The sequence below is a fragment of the Oncorhynchus mykiss genome, chromosome 13, assembly GCF_013265735.2.
Source record: "Oncorhynchus mykiss isolate Arlee chromosome 13, USDA_OmykA_1.1, whole genome shotgun sequence".
NCBI classification, from domain to species: domain Eukaryota; kingdom Metazoa; phylum Chordata; class Actinopteri; order Salmoniformes; family Salmonidae; genus Oncorhynchus; species Oncorhynchus mykiss.
Window position 1 is genome coordinate 17,091,268 of NC_048577.1, and position 14,079 is coordinate 17,105,346.

Consider the following 14,079-nt stretch of genomic DNA (forward strand, 5'->3'; position numbering starts at 1 on the left):
ATAGCCTCGCTACTGTAATTTTATTGTTGCTCAACACTTTTTTTTTAGGGCTTTTAACCTGTCTACGATACTGGTTCCCAATTGGGAATCAACCCTCCCACGTGCAGCTGGAACGGTGGCGCATGGAACGCAAAAATATTCTTAAAAATATTTAACCTCCACACATTAACAAGTCCAATAGCTCAAATGAAAGATAAACATCTTGTTCATTTAGCCAGCAAGTCAGATTTCTAAAATGTTTTACGGCGAAAACATAGCACATATATATGTAAAACCACCACCAGACACAGCTCATTTCAATAGCCAAAACATGCAATCAACAAACGCAGGATTAAAAAATAAATCGCTCACTAACCTTTTGAAAATCTTCATCAGATGACAGTAATATGACATATTACACAGTACATATTTTTTTTTTTCAATAATATGCCATTTATATCCATAAATGTCCATTTACAGTGAGTTCACCTTCAGAAATTACTCAAAAACGCCCGCAGGAAATCTATGTAGCGCGGCAAGATAACGTAAAATAGACATCATAAACTTTGACTAAATATACATGTTCTACATATAGTTAGAAAGATACACTGCTTCTTTATGCAACCGCTGTGTTAGATTTATTTTTAACGTTACAGAAATCGCACACTATTCCATATTGTGAGACAGCGCTCAGTTCCAAGCTACATTTCCACGTAATGTTGGAGTCAACAGAAACACAGATTTAAGCATAAATATTCCCTTACCTTCGATGGTCTTCGTTCAGAATGTTCTGGAAGGCTTCATACTTACCCAATACATCGTTTGGTTTCAAGTCTTGCGTCTTTGTATTAGCTACTGCTAATAACATCAGCTGAAATGCACCCAAAACGTCCTCTGGTCCGGATAAGTTGCGCATCAAAACTTCAAAATTACACATTATATGTCGACTAAACAGGTCAAACTAAGTGCAGAAGCAAGCTTTATGATGTTTTAGACGTGCAAAACAAACTTCAATTCAATCGCCCATCGTCTGCCCTTCTCTTCAGTGCTGGAAACAAAGGAATGACTGTGACCAATTCGCGCCCATACGCACAGCCTATTCTCTCGTGGCACGCACTAATTTCACTCCCATAGGGTCAATTCTCGCGCGATTTGAACGGTTTGAAGCTCTAATGAAAGAGGACATCTAGCGGAAGAGATAGAAAGTGTCCCCAGAATCATAGCTGGTTGGGAAGGGTGGGGGCATGACGTCAAAGTTGCTCCAACTTTCATGGCCACAGAAACTAGTTTGGAAGAATGCCTGCCCTGTGAGTTCTGCTATACTTACAGACATAATTCCAACGGTTTTAGAATCTTTAGAGTGTTTTCTATCCAATAATAATTTTTATTTGCATATATTAACAATTTTTGAAAGATTTTTTTTCCAGTTTACTAGGGGTACCCAATCTCTCCAAAGGGGGCGTATATCTGCCATATCCTCAACAGGTTTTAAGTAAGCATTTCACACCTGTTTGTAACGTCTGCTTCCAACTCACACCCCCTGAATGCAGCTCACTTTCCAGCCCACTTTCCAGCTCACACTCTCAAACACCTAGATGCCCTGAATGCAGTTCACTCTCCAGATCCCAATCACCTGAATTCTAATAACCTGTTTTCACACACCTGTATGTCATTATCACACTATTTAGTTCAGTTCTTTGCACCCCATCACTGTGAGGTATTGTTTGTTTTGTGACACACGTCTTTCAGAGCGCTGGTTTTCCCGTGATTTACTCCTCCGGTGTATGATAGTTATTGCCTGCCTCACTAACGATGCCTTTTTGCCTGTTATATACCTATTGCCTGATCTCCCAGACAGCAGTAGTAGCCTTTTCCCTGCCTGTACTGTTGCCTTTTGACCACCTGTGTATGACCTTCTGCAGCCCCTGGACCCAGCTACCTGCCTCCTCCTGTGGTCCTTTGCAATTAACACCTGCTGCACCCTGCACTTTAAACCAGTTCGTCTGTCTCCCCTCATGTTCATTACACTGTTGTATTCCGCGCATGTGACAAATAACATTTTATTTGATTTGCCCACGTCTACCTTCAAACCACAAAGGGCGTCGACAACAGAAGACGATGTGAGAGGAGCAGTTTCTGCTGTATTTTTTATTTTATTTTACCTTTATTTAACCAGGTAAGCTGATTGAGAACAAGTTCTCATTTACATCTGCGACCTGGCCAAGATAAAGCAAAGCAGTGAGACACAAACAATAACACAGAGTTACACTTGGAATAAACAAGCGTACAGTCAATAACAAAATAGAAAAAAGAAAAAAGGAGGTGCTCTTGTTCTCCGTGGACTTTAGTGTCCCAAAACTTTTTGGAGTTAGAGCTACAGGATGCAAATTTCTGTTTGAAAAATCTAGCCTTTGCTTTACTGACTGACTGTATTTATTGGTTTCTGACTTCCCTGAACAGTTGCATATCGCAGGGACTATTCAATGCTTGTGCAGTCCGCCACAGGATGTTTTTGTGCTGGTCAATGGCAGTCAGGTCTGGAGTGAACCAAGGGCTATATCTGTTCTTAGTTCTACATTTTTGAAAGGGGCATACTTATTTAAGATGGTGAGGAAATGACTTTTTAAAGAATGACCAGGCATCCTCTACTGATGGGATGAGGTCAATATCCTTCCAGGATACCCGGGTCAGGTTGATTAGAAAGGCCTGCTCGCAGAAGTGTTTTAGGGAGTGTTTGACAGTGATGAAGGGGTGGTCGTTTGAACCCGGACCAAAAGCGGATGCAGGCAATGAGGCAGTGATCGCTGAGATCCTGATTTGGAAACAGCAGAGGTGTATTTGGAGGGCATGTTGGTCAGGATAATATCTATGATGGTTCCCATGTTTACGGATTTAGGGTTGTACCTGGTGGGTTCCTTGATGATTTGTGTGAGATTGAGGGCATCTAGCTTAGATTGTAGGACTGCCGGGGTGATAAGCATATACCAGTTTAGGTCACAGAACGAACTCTGAAGATGAGGGGCAATCAATTCACATATGGTGTCCAGGGCACAGCTGGGAGCTGAGGGGGGTATATAAACAGTCGGCAATAGTGAGTGACTTATTTATGGAGAGATTCATTTTTAAAATTAGAAGCTCAAACTGTTTGGGCATAGACCTGGAAAGTATGACAGTACTTTGCAAGCTATCTCTGCAGTAGATTGCAACTCCTCCCCCTTTGGCAGTTCTATCTTGATGGAAAATGTTGTAGTTGGGTATGGAAATCTCAAAAATGTTGGTGGCCTTCCTAAACCAGGATTCAGACACGGCAAGGACATCAGGGTTGGCAGAGTGTGCTTAAGCAGTGAGTAAAACAAACTTAGGGAGGAGGCTTCTGATGTTAACATGCATGAAACCAAGGATTGTTTGATTACAGAAGTCAACAAATGAGAGTGCCTGGGGACACGCAGGGCCTGGGTTAACCTCCACATCACCCGAGGAACAGAGGAGGAGTAGGATGAGGGTACAGCTAAAGGCTAGCAAAACTGTTTGTCTGGTGAATTTTGGGACAGAGAATAATAGGAGCAGATTTCTGGGCATGGTAGAATAGATTCAGGACATAATGTGCAGACGAGTATGGTGGGGTGCGGGTACAGTGGAGGTAAGCCCAGAACACTGAGTGATGATGAGAGAGGTTGCATCTCTGGACATGCTGGTTATACTGGGTGAGGTCACCGCGTGTGTTGGGGGTGGGACAAAGGAGGAATCTGAGGCATGTAGAGTGGGACTAGGGGCTCCACTGTAAACTAAAACATAACTGTCCTAAACAACAGTATACAAGGCATAATGACTTTTGAGAGAGACATAAAATAGATCCATCCCTCAAAATCAAACTGCCCAAATATTCTCTGCCTAAGGTAAGCAACATTAATTTTACAGTGATAAACACATGCCTCTGGATATACATGCAGGAGATCAATTATTCAGATTGAGTAATTTTTTGTATTTAGTACATTTGTTATACTTTTTAACTCTGATTTGTTGGGAAAGATCTCGTAGGTAAGCATTTCACGGTAAATGCTACACCTGCTGTATATGGCGCACGTGACAAATAAAATGTAATTTGATTTGAAGTAATTAGTAGCATTACTACACAATGGTGTGTAGTCTCATAGTGTGTAGTCTGACTCTTCTATTGCTGCTGTTAAAGACACTATATATTGTGTAGAGAACATTGGCAGCTATAGTGTTAAACATTCAATATGCACACGAGACCTGATCTTGTGACGCCCAACACGTACACGGCAGCTTGTTTACAACCCCAACCCATAAGATACATCATCGCTGCAGTGCCAGAGTGGAACCAGAAGGACACATACAACCTGTACCTCTCCGACACCCTGGCCATGGAGAATGTCAAGACCACCCAGATGCTGGACCTGTATGAGGTAAGTGTTCACAGTGTGGATGACGCCTACCACCGACACCAACAGACTGGTAATAGCCTTGTTATTCCTTATGTCATCACATTAACAATCATTGCAGATGGTCTCCTCTCCTTTTTTCCCTTCTTTCTCAGAATGAATCTCCAGTTTATCACCCAGACACTGGCAGGTGTGATGGAGGGAGGTAGAGGAGTGAGATATGGGTCTGATCTTCAGAGTCAGAAGTCATGAACAATGTTATTACTCTTGCTGCTGCTCCTTCCAACATGTGTGTTAATGGTTTACAAAACGGGCTTAGTATTGAAATTGATGGTGACACCCAGTCTGTAAAACTGGTTGAAGTTACGCCAATCCAGTTTTCCATTCAGTATGATGTTGTGTTAACTAGTTTAACCCTCTGTGTATGCATGCATGTCCTAATCACAAACTATTGTAAACTGAAGTTATGCTGTATGTATCGCTGAAAGATCAATCTGGATAATCGTTCCTTCAATCTACATGTTTTCTCCATCTCTAATCTTAGACATTTAGTGTTAGGTTTTTCATTCATTCCATCTTCCAGAGGTATGAACTTCAACACTGAATATTACAGAACATCCTAACTTGCATAACACAGTTAATACTCAGAGTGGTAGGCCTACAACCCAATGATGAACTACCTGATTCCCTAGTTACTCAGAGCTATAAATAGCTTTTGAATGAGTGAGTGGTAGGATGGAGTTAGGAGGAGATGGAGGGAGGGAGGGTTAGCTAGATGATTTAGGTAATGTAATGGTCATGATGATGATGCTCCTTTCTGTTAGCTTAGCTGTGTGTGTGTGTGTGTGTGTGTGTGTGTGTGTGTGTGTGTGTGTGTGTGTGTGTGTGTGTGTGTGTGTGTGTGTGTATTAGCTCTCTGCCAACACTCTTAAACCCTCCTCCCATTTCCCCCCTATTCGGAACCTCTGATTTTCTTATTCAGCAGTGTATCCATATTAATAATAGATTGCAGAAAGCTTCATTATGTATATTGAATTATTTTAAAAGGCTCTCTGCGGGAGACTAAGTGCATGTACCGAGGGAAGTCTGGTTTCTCAGTGGTCATTTATCATACCAGTGCTACTGTGATGAAAGTTTTTGTGTTGTTTGCTTTGTCTATATAGATGGATCCACATGCATACATCAGTCTAAATTTAATATTACTAGAGCACTGGACATTGTTGTTTTGCCTACGTAGATGTTTCCACACGCACGCATACAGGTAACTGCCAAAATAAAGAAAACACCAACACAAAGCGTCTTAATAGGGCATTGGGCCACCACGAGCCAGAACAGCTTCAATGCACCTTGGCATAGATTCTACTAGTGTATTTGGAACTCTATTTGAGGGATGGGACACCATTATTCCACAATAAATTCCATTATTTGGCGTTTTGTTGAGGGTGGTGGCCGCTCCAGAATGTCCCATAAGTGTTTAATTGCGTTGAGATCTGGTGACTGAGACGGCCATGGCATACAGTTTACATAATTTTCATGCTCATCAAACCATTCAGTGACCACTCGTGCCCTGTGGATGGGAGCATTGCCATCAGGATTTAACTGCTTCACCATAGGTTGAAGTTTATCCCTCAGAATGGCTGTGTATTTATTGGCATTTACCTTGCCTTCTAATGGGGTTGAGTTTTCCATTCCAGGAAAAATCACCCAAAACCATAACAGAGCCACCAGCACCCTCATTTACTCAAGTGTTTCCTTTATTTTGGCAGTTACCTGTCGGTCCATATGTACTATTACTAGATGACAGCCACACATACAGTACCAGTCAAAAGTTTGGACACCTACTCATTCAAGGGTTTTTCTTTATTTTACTATTTTCTACATTGTGGACGTCACAACTATGATATAAACATGTGGAATCATGTAGTAACCAAAAAGTGTTAAACAAATTGTCACGCCCTGACCTTAGAGAGACGTTTTATTTCTCTATTTGGTTAGGTCAGGGTGTGATTTGGGTGGGCATTCTAGTTTATCTGTTTCTTTGTTGGCAGGGTATGGTTCCCAGTCAGAGGCAGCTGTCTATCGTTGTCTCTGATTGGGAATCATACTCGGCCAGCCTTTTTCCCACCTGTGTTTGTGGGTAATTATTTATTGTCTGTGTGTGTTTGTGTGCGCCACGGTTGCGTCACGCTCGGTTTCTGTTTACCTGTTTTTTGTGAAGGTTTTACTTTATTAAAGATGTGGAATTACATGCATGCTGCGCATTGGCTCATTTATGACAGGGAGTTTGGAGACCGTGAACGTGACAGAATTACCAAGCAGCGTGCGCCAACTTGGAGGACGAGCTGGACCGGGGAGGAGATTATGGCAGGGGACAAGACAAGATCACAGAAGCCCGAGAGGTAGCTCCAAAACATTTTTCGGGGAGGCACACGGGGAGATTGGCGGAGTCAGGGTTTAGACGTGAGCCAACTTCACATGCTTATCGTGGGGAGCATGTGACCGGTCAGGCACCGTGTTATGCAGTGGCGTGCACTGTGTCTTCAGTGAACATTCACGGGCCGGTGCGCTCTGTGCCAGCTCCCCGCATTTGCCGGCCGGAAGTGGGCATCCAGCCAGGACAGGTTGTGCCAGCTCTACGCTCGAGACCTCCAGTGCGCCTCCACGGCCCAGTGTATCCGGTGCCTGCTCCACGCACCGGGCTTCCAGTGCATCTCCCCAGTCCGTTGAGACCTGTTCCGGCTCCACGTACGAAGCCTCTAGTGATGATCTATGGCACGAAGCCTCCAGTGATGATCCATGGCCCGGAGCCTGTAGTGATGATCCATGGCACGGAGCCTCCAGTGATGATCCATGGCCCGGAGCCTCCAGTGATAATCCATGGCAAGGAGCCTCCAGTGATGATCCATGGCCCGGAGCCTGCAGTGAATATCCAGGGCACGGAGCCTCCAGCGACGGTCCCCAGTCCGGAGCCTCCAGCGACAGTCTGCAGTCCGGAGCCTCCAGCGGCGGTCCAGAGCCTCCGGCAACTATCCACGGTCCGGTTCCTCCGGCGACGATCCACGGTCCGGAGTCTCCGGCGACGATTCACGGTCTGGTTCCACAGAAACAGAGGGATGAGCGAGTGGAGCGAGGGCTACGTCCCGAACCGGAGACGCCACCGAGGATAGATACCCACCCGGACCCTCCCCTATAGAGTCAGGTTTTGCGGCCGGAGTACGCACCTTTGGGGACCTTAGAGAGCCTTTTTATTTCTCTATTTGGTTAGGTCAGGGTGTGATTTTGGTGGGCATTCTAGTTTGTCTGTTTCTTTGTTGGCCGGGTATGGTTCCCAATCAGAGGCAGCTGTCTATCGTTGTCTCTGATTGGGAGTCATACTTAGGCAGCCTTTTCCCACCTGTGTTTGTATTTATTCATTTTCTGTGTGTGTTTGTGCACCACCGTTGCATCACTTTCGCTTTCTGTTTACCTGTTTTTTTTGTGAAGGTTTCACTTTATTAAAGATGTGGAATTACATGCACGCTGCGCCTTGGCTCATTTATGACAGGGAGTTTGAAGACGTGACACAAATCAATTTATATTTGAGATTCTTCAAAGTAGCCACCCTTTGCTTTGATGACAGCTTCGCACACTCTTGGCATTCTCTCAACCAGCTTCATGAGGTAGTCACCTGGAATGCAATTCAAGTAACAGGTATGATTTGTTACATTTATTTGTGGAATTTCTTTCCTTGTTAATGCATTTGAGTCCATCAGTTACAGTTACAGTACAGAAGATTGCCCTATTTAGTAAAATACCAAGGCCATATTATGGCGAGAACAGCTCAAATAAGCAAAGAGAAACAACTGTCCATCATTACTTTAAGACAAGAAGGTCAGTCAATGCAGAACATTTGAAGAACTTTGAAAGAACCATCAAGCGCTATGATGCTACTGGCTCTCAAGAGGACCATTCCAGGAACGGAAGACCCAGAATTACCTCTGCTGCAGAGGATAAGTTCATTAGAGTTAACTGCACCTCGGATTACAGCCCAAATAAATACTTGACAGAGTTCAAGTAACATACACATCTCAACATCAACTGTTTGGAGGAGACTGTGTAAATTAGGCCTTCATGGTCCAATAAGAAGAGGAGCATTGCTTGGGCCAAGGAACACAAGCAATGGACATTAGACCGTTGGAAATCTGTAATTTGGTCTGATGAGTCCAAATTTGAGGTTTTTGGTTCCAACCGTTGTGTCTTTGTGAGATGCAGCGTAGGTACATGTGGAGATGATCTCCACATGTGGTTCACACCGTGAAACAGGGAGGAGGTGTGATTGTGTCGGAGTGCTTTGTTGGTGAAACTGTCTGTGATTTATTTGTGAAAAAATCTAATTTTCTCTTTTATACGGTGTATATATAGCACCCTCAGCACCCCTACTTCCCACGGCTATGTCTGTCAGGGGGCATTTTGGGTACTGTTTAGTGCTTGAAAAATATAATTAAAAAACAATCATCTGTTCTGGTGCTTGGATTGTCTAAGTTTAGTGTCTGTTTTAGGATGTCTTCTCTATTTCTCCCTAGGTAGCAGGTATCAAAGGCATGCTGGTCGCTAACAGGAGGCTAGACAACCAAGTGAAGATCTACATCACCTACAACAAGGGCCGTGATTGGAGGTTCCTGCAGGCCCCGGCGACAGGCCTGGCTGGCAACAACACCCACTGTTTTCAGGTGAGTTATTCTGAAGCTAACAGGGAAGGCTCATCGCTGTGGTAATCAATCATGATCTAAGACTGCCTGAACTCTGAGGGGCTTTCCCGGACCCAGATTAAGCCTAGTCCAAGAGTTAACCTCTAGCGTCGAGCAATCCCGTATCCGGGAGCGTAATCATAGCCTCAAGCTCATTACCATAACGCAACGTTAACTATTCATGAAAATCGCAAATGAAATGAAATAAATATATTCACTCACAAGTTTAGCCTTTTGTTAACAACACTGTCATCTCAGATTTTCAAAATATGCTTTTCAACCATAGCTACACAAGCATTTGTGTAAGAGTATTGATAGCTAGCATAGCATTAAGCCTAGCATTCAGCAGGCAACATTTTCACAAAAACAAGAAAAGCATTCAAATAAAATAATTTACCTTTGAAGAACTTCGGATGTTTTCAATGAGGAGACTCTGTTAGATAGCAAATGTTCATTTTTTCCAAAAATATTATTTGTGTAGGAGAAATCGCTCCGTTTTGTTCATCATGTTTGGCTAAGAAAAAAACTTTTTTCCAAATTAACTCCATAATATCGACAGAAACATGGCAAACGTTGTTTAGAATCAATCCTCAAGGTGTTTTTCACATATCTATTCGATGATAAATCATTCGTGGCAGTTGGGTTTCTCCTCAGTAGCAAACGGAAAAGTACTGCAGCTGGAGATTACGCAATAATTGTGACGGAGGACACCAAGCGACCACCTGGTAAATGTAGTGTCTTATGGTCAATCTTCCAATGATATGCCTACAAATACGTCCCAATGCTGCAGACGCCTTGGGGAAACGACAGAAAGTGTAAGCTCATTCGTGGCCCATTCACAGCCATATAAGGAGTCATTGGAACACAGCGCCTTCAAAATCTGGGGCACTTCCTGTTTGAAATTTCATCTTGGTTTCGCCTGTAGCATCAGTTCTGTGACACTCACAGACAATATCTTTGCAATTTTGGAAACGTCAGTGTTTTCTTTCCAAAGCTGTCGAGCATCTTTTCGTGACAAAATATCTGGTTTAAAACGGGAACGTTTTTCATCCAAAAATTAAAATAGCGCCCCCTATATCCAAGAAGTTAATTAAGCATACTCCGTAGATAATCTCCATTGAAAGTTCATTTTAATCCAGGAATATGTGTTCAGTTCCCTTCAAGTTATATTCATAAATGATAACAGTTGTGTTACATCACAGACTCATGGAAGTTTGCTTACTCATCTTAACAGTAAGGGAATTACTTTACGTAGTCACATTTGAACTATGATATGAAGACAAATTGTGTACTCACTCCTTGCTATTTACAGTTGTTATTAATTTAGGTGCCATATCTTTCCTTTTATCCCATGTGACGTGACTGTAAAGGATGACTATAACTTTGAGAGATTAGCAGTAAGAGTTCATACTGCTTAAAAGCCTACTGAGGCAATTGTGGGGGCTGTACGCTGAGTGGGCTACAGGTTGAACACAATTATGTATTCATGTGACATTCGATTTACAGATGATTTTTGATTGCCCTGTCAAATCCCATTGCCCTTGGTGTCCTTACAGCAACGCCACGCTATCAGTTGGCAAAGATTAAAGCGGACATTTTTTTGTGGGGGGGGGGGGGGGAGAGCTCTGTGAACAGATACGATTGTCTTCTGTTGTCGGCTTGCCGCTGAGACTTGACTTGATGATTTTATTTAAAAATCCTCCCCCTGTCTTTGTATTAATGACTGATAACGACGATTACGACAACCTATGTAGTTGCAGCATGGTTTTTCGGAGGGAGCCTGCGGGAATTGGCTTAGTTGTGCTTAGTTTTCGTCGTGTTTTGTTGTATAGTTAACTGCCTATGTTAGCATTGTTGTTAGCATTTGGTGTAAATGTAACTCACTGGAAGACTTCAGAATCAAAAGGATTCTATCAGGCATTATCTTCAGGCTTTCTGAGATGAAGACAGCATTGCAGCTTTTCTTTTCCTTATCTTAAGGACCTTCTCTTGAAATAAAAAGCATATGTTTTGTGCACCTTTAAAGATCAACCCTGTAGTGTTCTATGTACCATTGGGGATTTGATTGACCAGTGTATAATAACTTCGTCAAATATAATGGACTGTCATTTCTCACCCCTCAGCCTTTCTGTTCGCTCCGTCTCCAACTGCAGAAGTCTGAAAACCCCTATGTGTCAGGCAGCATATCAACCAAGGCCTCAGCACCGGGAATCATAGTGGCCACAGGTGAGAGAATACAGAATGAACATTTGATAGATTAGATTACCTTATTGTCCACGTATGTGAAAATTCATTTGGCTGAATAGAAATACATTTATTCAATTTAGGTAATGGTACCAAAGGAGAATAGCTCACTATCATTTCCAGTTAGTGCTGAAATGCCATTTGATTGTGAATATTATGATGATTATCCAATCCCTAACATTACTGATAGGGATCTGCAAGTCCTGCTATTAACAACTCATCTTCAACTGTGTGGGAAAATATTGTATTTTAGCAATAAAAAAAAGACCTACATCCATGAATCTGCTTTCTTGATCTCTGTCCTCAAACAATATTTGTTCTGTCACCAAAACAATAGTTTGTCCCCTCCTCCTATCCTCTAATCCCTTACTGGATATGTGAGATCACTAAGCCACTGTGAGCCTGTATAAATGTACCGAATCTGTCCAGAGACACACTATAGCACTTCTGATGTCCTTACTCGCAGACGTTTTGTTGATGCAAAGTCACCGGGTTTATTTAAGTAGGCCAGTGCAGACTGAGGACACAGCAGACTATGTTTGTGTGTGAGTTTGTGTTCGGGTATCTCGACACAACCCTCTGCTTCGGCCCAGTTCATCACTCGCCCTCACACACACACACGCACAAGTCCGCTGGTGCATAGATCAGTTGGTGAACCTGACAAACATGATGTGGCTCAAAACTCATGCTTTATTGTATTTCTACCACAGGGAACATTGAGTCTGAGCTGTCAAACAATAATTTTGGAATGTTCATCTCATCTGATGCTGGTAACAACTGGAGAAAGGTGAGTTTAGACTGAATCTGGGGATTAAATCTAAGGCATTCTAATCAAGGAAAACACTCACAAGTGTGGCTTCGGGACAAATGTCTGAATGTCCTTGAGTGGCCCAGCCAGAGCCCGGACTTGAACCTGATCGAACATCTCTGGGCCGACCTGAAAATAGCTGTGCAGCAAAGCTTTGCATCCAACCTGACAGAGCTAGAGAGGATCTGCAGAGAAGAAAGGAAGAAACTTCCCAAATACAGGTGTGCCAAGCTTGTGGCATCATACCCATGAACATTTTTTAAACTTGTTTTTGCTTTGTCATTATGGGGTATTGTGTGTAGATTGATAAAATATTTAATACATTTTAAAACAAGGATTTAACTTAACAAAATGTGGAAAAATTCAAAGGGTCTGAATACTTTCCCAAGGAAACAAATATACTATTGGCCTAGGCTATACGATTAGCATGCAAAGAGAAACACAGGACAAAGTTAAATTTAGAGGAAAATGTACTTCCTTGTGAGTTTTTAAATTGCTGGGATGGTGTATGTAAAACTAGGTTACACTGCATTACAGACTGCAATGGATAGGCTCTCCCAATCATGAGCCCCGGCCTGTCCTGCTCTTGCTGATGTAAACCTATTTGTGCTGCCTAACAAATGACTGTGCAGTATACGATGGCACATTACCTGGCAAGTCAAAGGCTTCTTCCAGACTTTATATTTGTCCAAAAAGTATATATCTAATCGCGAGGACTAGGCCTACTGATGTCCTGTTCAGTTTGAGAAGGAGAGAACAAAGATGAAATGGAAGACCGAACGTGAGTTTGCTACTGATATAATTGAAGCTGTTTATCAGATTTATTGACCTCACAATAAGCCATATTCAAGTAATTTACATAACCTACATTTCTATGAAGCAGCAGCAGTTTAATTTGACTTTAGGCTACTAACATCAAGAGGACTTTGTGTTGGAGCCTTTTTCTTCCTATTCAAGATATAAGAAGTAGGCCTACCTGTTTGACAGATGAAATTATAGTCTACTATCCACAGATTGTCAGCCATTTCCTTCAGTCACCATGCACTCCTTAAATATATCAGAGTCAGTGAAGAGCTAGTAATGAGGAATCGGCCCAGAAGCAGCCCTCTTCCGGGGGTCCGGAAGTGATTGAATTAGCCCGGAATCGGGTGTCTGACTCGGCCTGGAATCAAAATGAGGTTTCCTCCAGACATCATGCTTGGCATTAGTTTCATCAGACCAGAGAATCTTGTTTCTCGTGGTCTGAGGGTCTTTAGATGCCTTTTGCAAACTCCAAGTGGGCTGTCATGTGCCTTTTACTGAGGAATAGCCTACTCTACCATAAAGGCCTGATTGGTGGAGTGCTGCAGAAATGGTTGTCCTTCTGGAAGGTTCTCCCTCTGGAAGGTTCTCCCATCTCCAAATAGGAATTCTAGAGCTCTGTCAGTGACTGTCGGGTCTTGGTCACCTCCCTGACCAAGGCCCTATCCCCTGATTGCTCAGTTTGGCCATGCGGCCAACACTAGGAAGGGTCTTGGTTGTTCCAAACTTCTTCCATTTAAGAATGATGGAGGCCACTGTGTTTTTGGCGATCTTCAACGCTGCAGAATTGTTTTGCTACCCTTCCCCAGAAACGTGCCTCAACAAAATCCTGTATCTGAGCTCCACGGACAATTTCTTTGACCTCAAGGCTTGGTTTTTGCGCTGACATGCTATATCAACTGTGGGATTTTATATAGACAGGTGTGAGCCTTTCCAAATAATGTCCAATCAATTGAATTTACCACAGATGGACTCCAATCAAGTTGGTGAAGCATCTCAAGCATGATCAATGGAAACAGGATGCACCTGAGCTCGATTTTGAGTCTCCTGGCAAAGGGATGCTGTTTTGTATTTGAGGTTTTATAAAATTACCAACATTTTCCAATTACTGTTTTCA

General features: G+C 42.8%; 1 pseudogene; it reads left to right on the forward strand.

Annotated features, from left to right (window-relative positions):
• LOC110487300 overlaps positions 1-14,079 on the forward strand; it is a 330,040-nt pseudogene that overhangs the window by 34,848 nt on the left and 281,113 nt on the right.